At 36.9% G+C, this 19875-nt stretch overlaps 1 pseudogene; it reads right to left on the reverse strand.

The window, feature by feature from the left end:
* LOC107611470 overlaps positions 1-19333 on the reverse strand; it is a 38437-nt pseudogene extending 19104 nt beyond the window's left edge.

A 19875-nucleotide genomic window follows, 5' to 3' on the forward strand; every position in this document is an offset into this window, starting at 1 on the left:
CTCCCAAAGGTATTTCTTGGACCAAACTCTCTAGATTCTCCCAAAACCTTATCTTATGTTGTTCGTCCGAACCCACTTGCGTTGCATAGGCGCTAATCACATGGAAAGCACCTCCCTCCACCACAAGTTTAATAGAGATGATCCTATCTCCCACCCTCTTGACATCTGCTACGTCCTTCTTCCACTGCTTATCCATAATTATTCCAACCCCATTCCTATTATTCACCTTTCTTGTATACCAAAGTTTGAAACCAGAACTATCCAACTCCCTAGCCTTCGCACCAACCCATTTTGTTTCTTGTAGGCACATAATGTTAATCTTCCTCCTTGTCATGGTGTCCACCACCTCCACGGACTTCAACTACTGCATATCAGAAAGGATAAATTGGAAACTCTAACCTTGAGTACCCACTGGCATAAATAGTGGTGTTTGACACACAAAGTGAGGGAGGGTCAATTGAGTTGCACGAGCACGGTTGAACCGGCCAAGAATCTGAGAAAGCAAACATAATAATAAAACTTCAGGAAAAAAATAACCAAAGAATGGTTCAACAAGTGCACACAGTGCTTCTCAGCCATCATCTAGAGTTATCACTTATTCTCTTGTATGCATACCCATATCATTCTTTCGGCCTCAGTCATCCAAAGGTAAAACAACAACAATAGCAACAAATGAATGTCGTTGATTTTCACATAAATAAGACAACAAAACTTCAGCAATGTGAAGGCATAAGAGAACTCAAATAGAATGGGGAGTTGAACCTCGAAATGAAGTGCCATGGGCTTTGTTTGAGGAGCGGGGTAGGGCACGCAACTAATGGTATGTCCTAGCATGGAAGAAGAAGGGCCGTAAGCAATGGCATTATGAATAACACAAACAAAGAATTATTACATGAATAGAAAGTGTTTTAGATAGAAACAGATAGAGAGAACTTACAGAGAGAGAGGGGAGGAACAAGAACATGTGACGAATAAAAGTGCCCTAGGCTATTGAAAGCGTTAAAGCTGTGGTGTGCGTACCTTCATGGCTGTGAAAGCAGGTTGGCCGGAACTTGTGATGTGGTAGAGTGTTCTGCACATGGAACAACAAAAAATAGATGCGACTCAAAATGCTAACAAGAGCATGAATGAAACTGATACCTAAAATAGAGAACTCAATAAGAATCAGTATTTAAAAAATAAAATTAGCTTACTATAGCTAACACGTTCAATTAACTGGGACTAAATAATAAAACATGGACCGTTATGAAAAATTAAAGAAGTCAATGCAGATTCAAGAAAGAAAATGAAAGAAGAGAAAAATTGTAAGGGGCAGAAGAGAAACCTGTGACGTGAGGGAGAGGAGAACGGGGTGAGGGTGCTTTGAAGTGTGAAGAGGGGAGAATGAAAATTTTGAGGCGGGGGCGGCTAACAAAGCTTCGTAGAGTTGAGTTGAATTGACAATTGAGAACCATTAAAGTGGGTTTAGGGTTTTAAGGTTGAATTTTAAAATTTAATTATTTCATTAATCAATCCGTCGGCCAAATAGAATTAAAGGACCGCACTATTTCTGTCTAAAGTAAGATAAAATAAATGCACTGCTCAACGCTCGGGAGTTTGGGCACGTGTTAAAAGACTTAAAGTAGAAAGAAGTAAAAACCCACAGCGGTAAGCCGGTAAATGTTGTTTTTATTTTTCACCGTACTTTTTAATTCGGTACACCAAAAATTAATCTCTAACAAATTAAAATTTTATTGAAAAGTTTGTTGGTGCGGACATAAAATAGGCTCCGATTTTCATGATCATAAAACATCTAAACCATGAATGATCTTAATAAGAAAATATATTTTTTAGTTTTTTAATAATTATTAAATAATTTATATTTAATTTTATTTATTAATTAATTTTTCGTAGGATGTTTTCTCCAATCTTCACCTCTATATTAGTGTTTTTCTTCTTAGACTGAACTTACATTCCATATATTCCGTCTTGCTAAGACTTATGTGCAGACAATACACTTCTAAAGCTTCTCTCCATAACTCCAACTTTTTATTTAGGTCTTCCCTTGACTCTCCCATAAAGACGATATCATCGGCAAAAAGCATGCACCATGGCACAGGCTCTTGGATGTGCTCTGTGAGTACTTCCAAGACTAATGTGAAAACGTATGGATATAAGGATGATCCCTGGTGTAATCCTACACCAATAGAAAATTCCTCTGTCACACCACCTTGGGTCTTCACACTAGTTGTGACCCCATCATACATGTCTTTAATTGCACGAATATATGTGATCCTTACTCTCCTCTTTTCTAAAACCTTCCGTAATACCTCCCTTGGTACTCTATCATAAGCTTTTTCCAAATCAATAAACACCATATGTAGATCCCTTTTATTACTACGATACCTCTCCATCATCCTTCTTAATAGGTATATCGCTTCAGTGATAGACCTGCCTAGCATAAATCCAAATTGACTCTCTGTTACTTGTGTCTCTTTTCTCAACTTCCGTTCTATCACCCTTTTCCGTAACTTTATGGTATGACTCAAAAGCTTGATCTCTCTATAGGTTCTGCAACTTTGTATATCCCCCTTATTCTTGTAGATTGGTACCAATGTGCTCTTTCTCTACTCATCAGGCATCTTCTTTGACCTTAAAATCTCATTAAAAAGCTTGGTTAACCAGTTGATGCATTTTTCTCCAAGACCCTTCCAAACTTCAATCGGGATATTATCAAGTCCTACTGCCCTACCATTTTCATCTGCTTTAGAGCCTCTTTCACCTCGAAGTCTCGAATCCTTTGACAGTAGTCAAAATTTTGATCTTGCTCCCTTGTGCATAACCGACCAAGGCTCGGAAGAGTCTTCTGTCCCTCATTGAATAACTTGTAGAAGTAGCTCTTCCACACCTTTCATTAATCTTCTCCTCTTGAGCCAACACCTCTCCATCCTTGTCCTTTATGCGCTTAACCTGATCCAAATCTTTTGTTCTTCTTTCACGACTCTTTGCGATTTTATATATACCTTTTTCTCCTTCTTTCGTGTCCAAAGACTAGTAGAGACCCTCATATGCTCTTGTTCTTGCTTCGCTTACAGTCACTTTTGTCTCTTTCTTAGCCGCCTTATATTTTTTCCAGTTATCTACGTTGCGGCATAAAGACCACTCTATAAAGCACTCCCTTTTTATCTTTATCTTTTCTTGTACACTCGCATTCCACCACCAGGACTCCTTGTCTCTTGACCCTATTCCTTTAGATTCACCAAAGCTTTCTTTTGCTGTTCTTCTAATAACTTCTGCCATCTCCCTCCACATCTCTTCCGCGCTTCCATTCCCATCCCACTTTGCCTCTTCTCCTACCCGTCTTAGGAAGCTTCTTTGTTCCTCACCTTTCATCCGCCACCACCTCATCCTTAGGTTCTTCGTATGATATCTTATTCTCAACTTTTGCTAAATGCAAAAATCCATGATGAGCACCCTATGTTGTGTTGTCAAACTTTCTCCCGGGATAAGTTTACAATTAATGCAAAATTTCCGGTCGACTCTCCTCAACAAGAAGAAGTCGATTTGAGAGCTTGTCATGCCACTCTTATAGGTTATAAGATGTTCGTCTCTCTTTTTAAAACATGTCTTTGCGATGAGAAGATCAAAGGTTGAGGAAAAGTCCAGAATAGCTTTACCCTCGGCATTGATCACCCCGAAACCACGGCCTCTGTGAATACTCCCATATCCAGTCACTTCTCTCCCAACATGGCCATTTAAATCTCCTCCTAAGAAAATCTTATCTCCCAAAGTTATGTCTTGAACCAAACTCTCTAGATTCTCCCAAAACCTTATCTTGTGCTGTTCATCCGAACCCACTTGCGGTGCATAGGTGCTAATCACATGGAAAGCACCTCCCTCCACCACAAGTTTAATATTCTTCTCAATCATGGGTATAGATCCATGGCGGATTGTGAATAATTGAATCCCAATCTCTTGGCAATTCAATTTCTCTTCAGCACAATCAATTGCCACTCTCGTGATCTAATTGGTCATGAGAAGAGGTGAAGTTCAATTTCTAATCCAAGGCCACACAACTTCCAGGATCTCAACTAAGGGAGGTTACATCTCACATACCAACCCAAAGTGTATTGATCAAAGAAATCATGAGAGGATGAACTCTAAACTGAGTTACATGGCTTCTTTCTCAAGTTCACCATATAATTCATGTAGATTCAACCCTTCTCTCGAATGTAGTTGAATCTTTGAAGAACAAGAGTTTCCTCTTAGATGAACCACTTGAATTGAGAAGAAAAAGAAGAATTATCAACCCATTCAAATAAACAGAGCTCCTCCCCCTAATGAAGGTGGGATTTAGTGAATCATAGCTCTAAATTCAACAATCAATGTAAAGATGAAAATTAAACTAAGTGTGTAGAAGAATGAAGAAGAAGAAGAATTCCTAAAAACTGAAATTCAAAGTTGCAGGAAAAACAAAATACAAGACGGGTAAGAGACAGTAAAAATGAAAATACTGATGTAATAGTAAAAATGTCTAAAAGTAGAAAAAGTTAAAAGTCCCCCAAAAGTACAAATTCCTTCTCTATTTATACTAGTCTTCAAAGCTTCGAGAGATTCATCAATTGGGTTAGCAATTTTTGGGCTTTGTCCTTGTTGATTTGGCTGGCTCTTTAGAGGAATTGTTGGCCTTTGAAGAGAGCAGAGGAAAGCAGAGCAAGTTGGCATCAATTCTGGCCCAAAGAGGGGCGTTACTAGCAAACACGCCAGTACAAATGCACGTTGGCAACATGCTGGGCTGGGAGCTTAGGATTGGGCGTTGCTGGCCCAAGTTGTTGCCCAAGTTGTTGCCAAAAACGTGACTCTCTTTTTCTTGGACTCAACTTTTGATGCTTAAAGTTTCCTATGGTTTGAGTTTCAATCTTCTGCTTTAATATAGACTATTATATATGGTTGGAAAGCTCTGAATGTCAGCTTTCCAACGCAACTGAAAGCACCTCAATTGGATCTCTATAGCTCAAGTTATGCTCCATTGAAGATGGCAAGGTCAGCCTGCCAAAATCGCAGGCGTTTTTGGTGAACACGCCAGTGCCAACGTGCTCAGATTCTGAAGCTCTAAAGGAAGTCGGCTTTTGAAGCTTCAAATGAATGCCAAACCCATACTATGATATATCGTTGGAAAGCTCTGAATGTCTACTTTCCAATGCCATTGATATTTCATCATTTAAAGCTCTAGAGCTCAAGATATACTCCATGGAAGATGAAGAGGTCAGCTGACCTTACTACAGGTTGATACCATGTTCATCTATGCACTTTCGGGCCAAGTTTCTCCCTCAAATTTAGTGTCCACTATGTAGTGCTATATATGCTTGGAAAGCTCTTGATGTCTACTTTCCAATTCAACTATAATCACCTCATTTGGATCTTTGTAGCTTAAGTTATGCTCCATTGAAGAGGGCAGGGTCAAGCTGCCAAATTTTCTGGAGTTGTTGGTGGAGTTGTTGCCAAACACGCCAGCTCCAACGCCAAAGACTCCCTTAGCTCAATTTTGCATGGGCGTTGTTGCTGGAGTTGCCAAGGAACACGCCAGTTCATTATTTCCTTGGCAACGTGCTCGAGCATCCTCTTTGGCTCATTCATTCCTCCTTAACTCTCAACTTCATTTTCTTGTTTTTGGAGCCTAAAGATGACTTTGGTTTGAACTTCCATTTCATGCTTCACTATAAACTATTATATATCGTTGGAAAGCTCTGGATGTCATCTTTCCAACGCAACTGAAAGCACTCAAATTGGATCTCTGTAACTCAAGTTATGCATCCTTGAAGAAGGTGAGGTCAGGCTGTCTTGGTTGGGCGTTTTTGGTGAAGTTGTTGGCAAACACGCCACTAGCAACGTGCTCTGTCCTCCCCTGACTCAAGTTCTTTACATTGGCGTTGTTGCTGGCATTGTTGATGAACACGCCAAGTCAACTTCAAGGCAACAACGCCTTCGAGCTCTTCCTTGGCTCAATTTCTTGGCCTTGCGTTGCCAAGGAACACGCCAACTCTCTTCAACGTTGGCAACGCCCAAGATCACTTTCCATGGCTACCTTACAGTGGCCAGCGTTGTTGCTTGCGTTATTGATGAACATGCCAGTTCATCCTCTGCTGGGCAACGCTTCTCGAGCTCTTCCTTGCTCTGCTCCAAGATTCTGGCGTTGTTGCCAGCGTTGTCAAGGAACACGCTAGCCTTCCGCTGTTTCCTTGCCAAGATTGATGTGTCTTCAAGCCTTCTTGCTCCAATTCTTGCTCCATTTCCTTCTTGCTTCATTACCTAACATAAACCAAAGAATCTTCCTCAAAGTCTTGCCATCTTATGCAATAAATTTCAAGGGAATCATTCACATCAACTTGTTTATAAACTCCTTGAATCATTTGCATGGATTATGCCAAATTTCACCTAGTTCTTGGTTCATGAATGCATGGAGATGAAACTCAATAAAATTGCTTGTTTATTGCAAAAGAAAATGAATGAAACTAAGCTAAAACTACTTAAACTAACTAGCTAATATAGCAAAGATGCAAACGCATCAGGCCGTAAGCAATGGCATTATGAACAACACAAACAAAGAATTATTACATGAATAGAAAGTGTTTTAGATAGAACCATATAGAGAGAACTTAAAGAGAGAGAGGGGAGGAACAAGAACATGCGACGAATGAAGTGCCCTAGGCTATTGAAAACGTTAAAGCTGTGGTGTGCGTACCTTCATGGCTGTGAAAGCAGGTTGGCCGGAACTTGTGATGTGGTAGAGTGTTGCTAATGTTTGGTCTCAATCTCAGAGGATCCGCAATGGCAATGCTATTTCTCATTCCAGTATGAAAACGGACCAAACTACACCTTGCATTAAACAAGCTACGACAACTTTAGACTAAGCCTGGCCTATAACATGTTAAAAAATCTATCACTACACTAATAATAGAAACTAAAAAGGATTCAAGAGATAACTATCCCAATTGGTGTCCAACTTGCATACTAAATTATCACAAAAAGAAGGGGATATATGAAACAAAAGAAGAACCAAATTTGAAAATAAATAAACTAGCTTACTACTTTATAAGAATATTGTCTAAAACAGGATAAGTAAGTAACACATGCAGTACATGAAAATTAAACGATTAAACGTTAATCATTGTAAACAAAAATTGCAGAAATCAATGCACATGGAACAACAAAAAATAGATGCGACTCAAAATGCTAACAAGAGCATGAATGAAACTGATACCTAAAATATAGAACTCAATAAGAATCAGTGTTTAAAAAATAAAATTAGCTTACTATAGCTAACACGTTCAATTAACTGGGACTAAATAATCAAACATGGACCGTTATGAAAAATTAAAGAAGTCAATGCAGATTCAAGAAAGAAAATGAAAGAAGAGAAATATTGTAAGGGGCAGAAGAAAAACCTGTGACGTGAGGGCGAGGAGAACGGGGTGAGGGTGCTTTGAAGTGTGAAGTGGGGAGAATGAAAATTTTGAGGCGGGGGCGGCTAACAAAGCTTCGTAGAGTTGAATTGAATTGACAATTGAGCACCATTAAAGTGGGTTTAGGGTTTTAAGGTTGAATTTTAAAATTTAATTATTTCATTAATCAATCCGTCGGCCGAATAGAATTAAAGGACCGCACTATTTCTGTCTAAAGTAAGATAAAATAAATGCACTGCTCAACGCTCGGGAGTTTGGGCACGTGTTAAAAGACTTAAAGTAGAAAGAAGTAAAAACCCACAGCGATAAACCCGGAAAACGTTTTTTTATTTTTCACTGTACTTTTTAATTCCGTACACCAGAAATTAATCTCTAACAAATTAAAATTTTATTTAAAGGTTTGTTGGTGCGAACATAAATAGGCTCCGATTTTCATGATCATAAAACATCTAAACCATTAATGATCTTAATAAGAAAACATATTTTTTAGTTTTTTAATAATTATTAATTAATTTTTCGTAGGATGTTTTCTCCAATCTTCACCTCTATATTAGTGTTTTTCCTTCTCAGACTGAACTTACATTCCATATATTCCGTCTTGCTACGGCTTATGCGCAGACCATACACTTCTAGAGCTTCTCTCCATAACTCCAACTTTTTATTTAGGTCTTCCCTTGACTCTCCCATAAGGACGATATCATCGGCAAAAAGCATGCACCATGGCACAGGCTCTTGGATGTGCTCTGTGAGTACTTCCAAGACTAATGTGAAAACGTATGGATATAAGGATGATCCCTGGTGTAATCCTATACTAATAGAAAATTCCTCTGTCACACCACCTTGAGTCTTCACACTAGTTTTGGCCCCATCATACATGTCTTTAATTGCACGAATATATGCGATCCTTACTCTCCTCTTTTCTAAAACCTTCCATAAGACCTCCCTTGGTACTCTATCATACGCTTTTTCCAAATCAATAAACACCATATGTAGATCCCTTTTATTACTACGATACCTCTCCATTATCCTTCTTAATAGGTATATCGCTTCAGTGATAGACCTGCCTGGCATAAATCCAAATTGATTCTCTGTTACTTGTGTCTCTTTTCTCAACTTCCATTCTATCACCCTTTCCCGTAACTTTATGGTATGACTCATAAGCTTGATCTCTCTATAGTTTTTGCAACTTTGTATATCCCCCTTATTCTTGTAGATAGGTACCAAGGTGCTCTTTCTCTACTCATCAGGCATCTTCTTTGACCTTAAAATCTCATTAAAAAGCTTGGTTAACCAGTTGATGCCATTTTCTCCAAGACCCTTCCAAACTTCAATCGGGATATTATCAGGTCCTACTGCCCTGCCATTTTCATCTGCTTTAGAGCCACTTTCACCTCGATGTCTCAAATCCTTTGACAGTAGTCAAAATTTTGATCTTCTTCCCTTGTGCATAACCGACCAAGGCTCGGAAGAGTCTTCTGTCCCTCATTGAATAACTCGTAGAAGTAGCTCTTCCACACCTTTCATTAATCTTCTCCTCTTGAGCCGACACCTCTCCATCCTTGTCCTTTATGCACTTAACCTAATCCAAATCTCTTGTTCTTCTTTCACGACTCTTTGCGATTCTATATATACCTTTTTCTCCTTATTTCGTGTCCAAAGACTAGTAGAGACCCTCATATGCTCTTGATCTTGCTTCACTTATAGCCACTTTTGTCTCTTTCTTAGCCGCCTTATATTTTTCCCAGTTATCTGCGTTGCGGCATAAAGACCACTGTTTAAAGCACTCCCTTTTTATCTTTATCTTTTCTTGTACACTCGCATTCCACCACCAGGACTCCTTGTCTCTTGACCCTATTCCTTTAGATTCACTAGAGCTTTATTTTGTTGTTCTTCTAATAACTTCTGGCATCTTCCTCCACATCTCTTCCGCGCTTTCATTCCCATCCCACTTTGCCTCTTCTCCTACCCGTCTTAGGAAGCTTCTTTGTTCCTCACCTTTCATCCGCCACCACCTCGTCCTTGGGTTCTTCGTATGATATCTTTTTCTCAACTTTTGCTCAACGCGAAAATCCATGACGAGCACCCTATGTTGTGTTGTCAAACTTTCTCCCGGGATAATTTTACAATTAATGCAAAATTTTCGGTCGACTCTCCTCAACAAGAAGAAGTCAATTTGAGAGCTTGTCATGCCACTCTTATAGGTTATAAGATGTTCGTCTCTCTTTTTAAAATACGTCTTTGCGATGAGAATATCAAAGGTTGAGGAAAAGTCCAGAATAGCTTTACCCTCGGCATTGATCACCCCGAAACCATGGCCTCTGTGAATACTCCCATATCCAGTCACTTCTCTCCCAACATGGCCATTTAAATCTCCTCCTAAGAAAATCTTATCTCCCAAAGCTATGTCTTGAACCAAACTCTCTAGATTCTCGCAAAACCTTATCTCGTGTTGTTCGTCCGAACCCACTTGCGGTGTATAGACGCTAATCACGTGGAAAACACCTCCCTCTACCACAAGTTTGATAGAGATGATCCGATCTCCCACCCTCTTGACATCCACTACGTCCTTCTTCCACTGCTTATCCACAATTATTCCAACCCCATTCCTATTATTCACCTTTTCTGTATACCAAAGTTTGAAACCAGAAGTATCTAACTCCCTAGCCTTCGCACCAACCTACTTTGTTTCTTGTAGGCACATAATGTTAATCTTCCTCCTTGTCATGGTGTCCACCACCTCCATGGACTTCATTTGCTGCATATCAGAAAGGATAAATTGGAAACTCTAACCTTGAGTACCCACTGGCATAAATAGTGGTGTTTGACACACAAAGTGAGGGAGGGTCAATTGAGCTGCACGAGCACGGTTGAACCGGCCAAGAATCTGAGAAAGCAAACATAATAATAAAACTTCAGGAAAAAAATAACCAAAGAATGGTTCAACAAGTGCACACAGTGCTTCTCAGCCATCATCTAGAGTTATCACTTATTCTCTTGTATGCATACCCATATCATTCTTTCGGCCTCAGTCATCCAAAGGTAAAACAACAACAATAGCAACAAATGAATGTCGTTGATTTTCACATAAATAAGACAACAAAACTTCAGCAATGTGAAGGCGTAAGAGAACTCAAATAGAATGGGGAGTTGAACCTCGAAATAAAGCGCCTTAGGCTTTGTTTGAGGAGCGGGGTAGGGCACGCAACTAATGGTATGTCCTAGCATGGAAGAAGAAGGGTCGTAAGCAATGGCATTATGAACAACACAAACAAAGAATTGTTACATGAATAGAAAGTGTTTTAGATAGAAACAGATAGAGAGAACTTACACAGAGAGAGAGGGGAGGAACAAGAACATGCGACGAATGAAGTGCCCTAGGCTATTGAAAGCGTTAAAGTTGTGGTGTGCGTACCTTCATGGCTGTGAAAGCAGGTTGGCTGGAACTTGTAATGTGGTAGAGTGTTGCTAATGTTTGGCCTCAATCCGAGAGGAACCGCAATGGCAATGCTATTTCTCATTTCCGGATGAAAACGGACCAAACTATACCTTGCATTAAACAAACTACGACAACTTTAGACTAAGTCTGGCCTGTAACATGTTAAAAAATCTATCACTACACTAATAATAGAAACTAAAAAGGATTCAAGAGATAACTATCCCAATTGGTGTCCAACTTGCATACTAAATTATCATAAAAAGAAAGGAATATATGAAACAAAAGAAGAACCAAATTTGAAAATAAATAAACTAGCTTACTACTTTATAAGAATATTGTCTAAAACAGGATAAGTAAGTAACATATGCAGTAGATGAAAATTAAACGATTAAACGTTAATCATTGTAAAAAAAATTGCATAAATCAATGCACATGGAACAACAAAAAATAGATGCGACTCAAAATGCTAACAAGAGCATGAATGAAACTGATACCAAAAATATAGAACTCAATAAGAATCAGTATTTAAAAAATAAAATTAGCTTACTATAGCTAACACGTTCAATTAACTGGGACTAAATAATGAAACATGGACCGTTATGAAAAATTAAAGAAGTCAATGCAGATTCAAGAAAGAAAATGAAAGAAGAGAAAAATTGTAAGGGGCAGAAGAAAAACCTGTGACGTGAGGGCGAAGAGAACGGGGTGAGGGTGCTTTGAAGTGTGAAGTGGGGAGAATGAAAATTTTGAGGCGGGGGCGGCTAACAAAGCTTCGTAGAGTTGAATTGAATTGACAATTGAGCACCATTAAAGTGGGTTTAAAGTTTTAAGGTTGAATTTTAAAATTTAATTATTTCATTAATCAATCCGTCGGCCGAATAGAATTAAAGGACCGCACTATTTCTGTCTAAAGTAAGATAAAATAAATGCACTGCTCAACGCTCGAGAGTTTGGGCACGTGTTAAAAGACTTAAAGTAGAAAGAAGTAAAAACCCACAGCGGTAAGCCGGTAAATGTTTTTTTTATTTTTCACCGTACTTTTTAATTCCGTACACCAGAAATTAATCTCTAACAAATTAAAATTTTATTTAAAAGTTTGTTGGTGCGGACATAAAATAGGCTCCGATTTTCATGATCATAAAACATCTAAACCATGAATGATCTTAATAAGAAAATATATTTTTTAGTTTTTTAATAATTATTAAATAATTTATATTTAATTTTATTTATTAATTAATTTTTCGTAGGATGTTTTCTCCAATCTTCACCTCTATATTAGTGTTTTTCCTTCTCAGACTGAACTTACATTCCATATATTCCGTCTTGCTATGGCTTATGCGCAAACCATACACTTCTAGAGCTTCTCTCTATAACTCCAACTTTTTATTTAGGTCTTCCCTTGACTCTCCCATAAGGACGATATCATCGGCAAAAAGCATGCACCCTAGCATAGGCTCTTGGATGTTCTCTGTGAGTACTTCCAAGACTAATGTGAAAACGTATGGATATAAGGATGATCCCTGGTGTAATCCTATACCAATAGAAAATTCCTCTGTCACACCACCATGAGTCTTCACACTAGTTGTGGCCCCATCATATATGTCTTTAATTGCACGAACATATGCGATCATTACTCTCCTCTTTTCTAAAACCTTCCATAAGAGCTTCCTTGGTACTCTATCATACGCTTTTTCCAAATCAATAAACACCATATGTAGATCCCTTTTATTACTACGATACCTCTCCATCATCCTTCTTAATAGGTATATCGCTTCAGTGATAGACTTGCCTGGCATAAATCCAAATTGATTCTCTGTTACTTGTGTCTCTTTTCTCAACTTCCGTTCTATCACCCTTTTCCGTAACTTTATGGTATGACTCATAAGCTTGATCTCTCTATAGTTTCCGAAACTTTGTATATCCCCCTTATTCTTGTAGATAGGTACCAAGGTGCTCTTTCTCTACTTATCAGACATCTTCTTTGACCTTAAAATCTCATTAAAAAGCTTGGTTAACCAGTTGATGTCTTTTTCTCCAAGACCCTTCCAAACTTCAATCGGGATATTATCAGGTCCTACAGCCCTGTCATTTTCATCTGCTTTAGAGCCTCTTTCACCTCGAAGTCTCGAATCCTTTGACAGTAGTCAAAATTTTGATCTTCTTCCCTTGTGCATAACCGACCAAAGCTCGGAAGAGTCTTATGTCCCTCATTGAATAACTCGTAGAAGTAGCTCTTCCACACCTTTCATTAATCTTCTCCTCTTGAGCCAACACATCTCCATCCTTGTCCTTTATGCACTTAACCTGATCCAAATCTCTTGTTCTTCTTTCACGACTCTTTGCGATTCTATATATACATTTTTCTCCTTCTTTCGTGTCCAAAGACTAGTAGAGACCCTCATATGCTCTTGTTCTTGCTTCACTTACAGCCACTTTTGTCTCTTTCTTAGCCGCCTTATATTTTTCCCAATTATCTACGTTGCGGCATAAAGACCACTGTTTAAAGCACTCCCTTTTTATCTTTATCTTTTCTTGTATACTCGCATTCCACCACCAGGACTCCTTGTCTCTTGACCATATTCCTTTAGATTCACCAAAGCTTTCTTTTGCTGTTCTTCTAATAACTTCTGCCATCTCCCTCCACATCTCTTCCGCGCTTCCATTCCCATCCCACTTTGCCTCTTCTCCTACCCGTCTTAGGAAGCTTCTTTGTTCCTCACCTTTCATCCGCCATCACCTCGTCCTTGGGTTCTTCGTATGATATCTTTTTCTCAACTTTTGCTCAACGCGAAAATCCATGACGAGCACCCTATGTTGTGTTGTCAAACTTTCTCCTGGGATAATTTTACAATTAATGCAAAATTTTCGGTCAACTCTCCTCAACAAGAAGAAGTCGATTTGAGAGCTTGTCATGCCACTCTTAAAGGTTATAAGATGTTCCTCTCTCTTTTTAAAACATGTCTTTGCGATGAGAAGATCAACGGTTGAGAAAAAGTCCAGAATAGCTTTACCATCGGCATTGATCACCCCGAAACCATGGCCTCTGTGAATACTCCCATATCCAGTCACTTCTCTCCCAACATGGCCATTTAAATCTCCTCCTAAGAAAATCTTATCTCCCAAACGTATGTCTTAAACCAAACTCTCTAGATTCTCCCAAAACCTTATCTTGTGTTGTTCGTCCGAACCCACTTGCGGTGCATAGGCGCTAATCACATGGAAAGCACCTTCATCCACCACAAGTTTGATAGAGATGATCCGATCTCCCACCCTCTTGACATCCACTACGTCCTTCTTCCACTGCTTATCCACAATTATTCCAACCCCATTCCTATTATTCACCTTTTCTGTATACCAAAGTTTGAAACCAGAAGTATCCAACTCCCTAGCCTTCGCACAACCCACCTTGTTTCTTATAGGCACATAATGTTAATCTTCCTCCTTGTCATGGTGTCCACCATCTCCATGGACTTCATTTGATACATATCAGAAAGGATAAATTGGAAACTCTAACCTTGAGTACCTACTGGCATAAATAGTGGTGTTTGACACACAAAGTGAGGGAGGGTCAATTGAGCTGCACGAGCACGGTTGAACCGACCAAGAATCTGAGAAAGCAAACATAATAAAACTTCAGGAAAAAAATAACCAAATGAATGTCGTTGATTTTCAAATAAATAAGACAACAAAACTTCAGCAATGTGAAGGCGTAAGAGAACTCAAATAGAATGGGGAGTTGAACCTCGAAATGAAGCGCCATGGGCTTTGTTTGAGGAGCGGGGTAGGGCACGCAACTAATGGTATGTCCTAGCATGGAAGAAGAAAGGCCGTAAGCAATGGCATTATGAACAACACAAACAAAGAATTATTACATGAATAGAAAGTGTTTTAGATAGAAACAGATAGAGAGAACTTACAGAGAGATAGGGGAGGAACAAGAACATGCGACGAATGAAGTGCCCTAAGCTATTGAAAGCGTTAAAGTTGTGGTGTGCTTACCTTCATGGCTGTGAAAGCAGGTTGGCCGGAACATGTGATGTGGTAGAGTGTTGCTAATGTTTGGCCTCAATCTCAAAGGAACCGCAATGGCAATGCTATTTCTCATTCCAGGATGAAAACGGACCAAACTATACCTTGCATTTAACAAGCTACGACAACTTTAGACTAAGCCTGGCCTGTAACATGTTAAAAAATCTATCACTACACTAATAATAAAAACTAAAAAGGATTCAAGAGATAACTATTCCAATTGGTGTCCAACTTGCATACTAAATTATCACAAAAACAAGGGGATATATGAAACAAAAGAAGAACCAAATTTGAAAATAAATAAACTAGCTTACTACTTTATAAGAATATTGTCTAAAACAGGATAAGTAACACATGCAGTAGATGAAAATTAAATGATTAAACGTTATGAAAAATTAAAGAAGACAATGCAGATTCAAGAAAGAAAATGAAAGAAGAGAAAATTTGTAAGGGGCAGAAAAGAAACCTATGACGTGAGGGAGAGGAAAACGGGGTGAAGGTGCTTTGAAGTGTGAAAAGGGGAGAATGAAAATTTTGAGGCGGGGGCGGCTAACAAAGCTTCGTAGAGTTTAGTTGAATTGACAATTGAGCACCATTAAAGTGGGCGTCGGGTTTTAAGGTTGTATTTTAAAATTTAATTATTTCATTAATCAATCCGTCGGCTGAATAGAATTAAAGGACTGCACTATTTCTGTCTAAAGTAAGATAAAATAAATGCACTGCTCAACGCTTGGGAGTTTTGGCACGTGTTAAAAGACTTAAAGTAGAAAGAAGTAAAAACCCACTGCAGTAAGCCGGTAAATGTTTTTTTATTTTTCACCGTACTTTTTAATTCGGTACACCAAAAATTAATCTGTAACAAATTAAAATTTTATTTAAAGGTTTGTTGGTGCAGACATAAAATAAGCTCCAATTTTCATGATCATAAAACATCTAAACCATTAATGATCTTAATAAGAAAACATATTTTTTAGAATCAATTTTCTATAAAGATTAATTTTAAAATCAATTTTATTTTAATTTAAAAATTCTAGTTTTATTTTTTTTCAATCTTAAAATTACTAATTTCATAATATAATTTATCTTGAATTTATTTTTTCATTATCTAATTCTGTAATTGTAATCGTTTACGAATCTTTTTCACTGTGATTATCAATTTGTTGTAGTGACAATATCAATTTGTTGTAGTGACAAACTGACAATCATTGTTTATGAATTGGCAAATATGTGCAGTAAAAAATCAATGAAAAAATTGATTGGTTAGTGAACAAAAATCCTTTCCTTCTACGTTGTTAAAAAATAATCGATTTTTTTTATATCGATTGATTAGTTAAATTTTTTTTTTTACAATCGATTGTTTTGTGAAGAAAAGTCAGCTTTTGTGTAATTGAATCGATTTTATTACCCATTCAATTGATATTTATCTAAACAAATTAGTAAAATAACCACTAAACTTATCCAAATTAGTTACTACAATAAAACTTTTATTAGACATATAAAAACTAATTTTTATTTAGTCAATATTAGTTAATTTTAAAATTTAGATTTATAATTTAGAATTTAAAATTAAGAACATAAAGTATCGTTTTTGTTCTAACGTTTGGAATAAGTTCTAAAATTGTCCCTAATGTTTAAATCGTCCTATTTAAGTCTCTAAAATTTCAAAATTGACTTAATATTGTCCTGCCGTTAGGAATCTATTAACAGAATTAACGACAAGACAAAATTAAGACGATTTTGAAACATTATGAACTTAAATAAGACGAAAATGTTGGAAAAAAAAAAGATTCATAGAAATAAATTTTAATTTTATCTTTTAATAATATCAATTTTTTATGATACATAGTATTCTAATTTACTTTGATATGATTAAAAAATAGTTGAATAGCTATGTACAATAAAAAATTGATATTATTAAAGGATAAAATTAAATTTATTTCTATATATCGTTTTTGACCCTATTTAAGTCCTTAACGTTTCAAAATTGTCTCAATTTTATCCCGTCGTCATTTCTATCAGCAAATCCCTAGTTGTCGGACATTGAGTCAATTTTGAAACGTTAAGGAATTACTTAAGTAAGACGATTAAAAAAAACAATATTTTACTCTATTATTATTATTATTATTATTATTTCCTCACGAGTTGTAGCCTTGTAGGGGAGAAAACGATTAATGTCTTTTTTTTGGTCGATATACGTTTTAAATTATATTAAATTATACAGAAATAGGAATAAGTTTATTTGTGGACGAACTCGTTATTTTCAATGAACAAAAAAGATAATATATTAAATAAATTTTATGAAATAAATTATAATTTTAAATAAATAATGATTAATGTCTGACTTTATTGAAGTTCGTTTTTTGATGGATATGAGATTGACTACAAAATTTATGGCACATATTGTTATTCTGAAAATTGAATTTGGAATATAATAATTAAATTAAACAACTTAAACTCCCTCAACCCCTAATTTTCTCCAAGAACAGCAACATCAAATGACCAACGTAAGTGTAGGTAAAGAATGACCACACACATACTACTCAATATATGAAGGCAGCTTTTGCTCAGGTCAAAGTCTGGGCTTTCCCAAACAGGAAACCATCATTCTGTGGACATTAAGAAGAATCAAAATTGACAGCCAAGTTTTGCCATCGGACCATTACCAATTTATGTAATTTCTCCAACACAATATTAAGCATATCAACAAACACTAGTATAATGAGGCTTTTTCATAAATAAGAACACCCTACTGTAACATAAGAGCCACTAATGATAAAAATTTTGCACATAATTTCTTTCTCTTTTATATTAAACCCATAAAACCTGCTTTTTCATAGCCAAGTACTGTGTTCTGGCAGCCACAACACTGTTGCAGCACCCACCGTATCAGCATTGCAGTAGTCACAGCAGAACCAAAATTTAAAACTGTGGCCAAGACTTTAACTTGTAAATATAAGATATATGGATTCAAAATTAAAATTTGATATCATGATCATATGTTTAACCTAAGTGACTGGATGAGTAAATTTTCCTTGTTACCAACAATTACCAGCAAACATTTAATGTTTTGTAGTAAAAATTATTATGCTATCATATGATTTTATACGATGATATTTTCTCCCAAAATGAAATCTAATACAGAATAATTTTATCTACAGCAAATGCTACTTATCAAAGAGAAATCCAAACACACCCAGCAGTATCTTCCACTATCCCGAACAATAACTCTGTAATCAATAAAAACTACACAAGACAGCATACAATTCCATGTTTGCCACTTGCATCAATCTTTTATATCAGCTCAGCCAGTAGATGCGGGCAACTAAAACGCTTTGTTTTTCCTTAAGCAGACAACAGTAGATATTAATGTATCTCACACTCTATCCCAGCACATTGTATACTCAGTAGTCAGTACGGCTGAGAGAAGTGGCAAAAGAGCATCACACGTGTAAATACTAAAATAATATTACGAGACAATGTGTTCGGAATCTCAAATACAAAAGGCTTCATTTCATTCACACAAATAATTCATTCAAGTGACAATAAATTAGCAATCTAATTCACTTCCAAATCATCCCCCTGCATCAAAATTTGAGGACTTGCAAACAATTGAAATTTTTTTTACAAAATTTAAGAATACGGAGCAACATCAGATTTCTACAAATTCAAAAGAAGAACAGAAGAAACACAGAATCAGCAAACGTAACACATCTGCAACTCAAAAACTGATTCACGAATCCTTTGAAAATGAGGTTCAGCAAACAACACAGCACGATACCGTACAGGTATGGAATCACAAGCAAAAGGAAACCATTCTTAACGGTTTAGGGTTAACAACAATTGATGAAAATAACTGAAGGGAAAAAAAGAAAAGAAAAAGAAAGCGCTTACATCGAGAAGAGGTAGAAGTTCGTCGACGGATGAAGGAGGATCTAGAAGCTTGTTCCCAGCTTCACGAAGCTGCTCTTCGAGCTGCCTCTCAGCAGAAGCCATTGTTAACGGTCCTTCGAGGGGGGTTCTCTTCTTCGCAGATCTCACAAACGCTGTCTCACTCACTCCATCGAAACCTAGAAACCACTCTTTCTCTCTCAATTCCAAATCGGAACCCTAAATGCGGAAATGAACACACACAGAGAAAGGTTAGGGTTTTTCGCTCAATGTTTTTTTTTCCCTCTCTTTTACTTTTCTTTCTTCCGTTCCGATACAGCGAAACGGAGAGAGGGGGGAGAGAGAGAGAGAGTAAAGTGTGTTTCTTTTTATTTTTTTTCTGGTTGTGTAAGAAAATTAAAGACAGGGAAATAATTTATATTCGAGTTAAAAGAAAATGAGAATTGGAAAAAAGGAAATTAATTTTTTGTTTTATTGAAAGTTTTTGTGGATTTTAATTTGGGCGGTTCAAAGGAGAATTGAGGCTCGGATCTCGCGGGGTCTGTGAATTTAAGTTAAAGTTGGGTTTTGAAATCCGCGTTTTGGATTTTCATTTGTGGTTTTGAGGTCCACGTAGCTATTGCGGCACCCAGGATTTTTTTACTTTTTTACCATAATTTGGTTTGGTATTTAATGCAAGATTTGACATATATATTTTAGAGTAAATACTCTATCAATTATCTCGAAAGGACAACGAGGCTCTAACAAAAAAAACATCAAATCCTGTCTCTGATAATTTTTTTTGGGATTGATTAGTTCCTGTGCTAAAAAAATAACATTGATTTTTTTTTGTACAGGAGCCTCGTTGTCCTTTCAAAGTAATTATCAAGGGCCGGATTGGATTTTTTTTTTGTCAGAAATCGGGTTGGGATTTTTTTTGTCAGGTGCCTCATTGTCTTTCGAAGTAATTGTCAGGGGCTGATTTGAATTTTTCTCTATATTTTACTATATATATCCCTTATACTTTAGAATATTTTTAGAATTCTATTTAATATTAGTCAATAAATTATTATATATACAATATAAAATTCAAATTTTTAA

The sequence above is a fragment of the Arachis ipaensis genome, chromosome B08 (genome assembly GCF_000816755.2).
Source record: "Arachis ipaensis cultivar K30076 chromosome B08, Araip1.1, whole genome shotgun sequence".
In the NCBI taxonomy this organism is placed as follows: domain Eukaryota; kingdom Viridiplantae; phylum Streptophyta; class Magnoliopsida; order Fabales; family Fabaceae; genus Arachis; species Arachis ipaensis.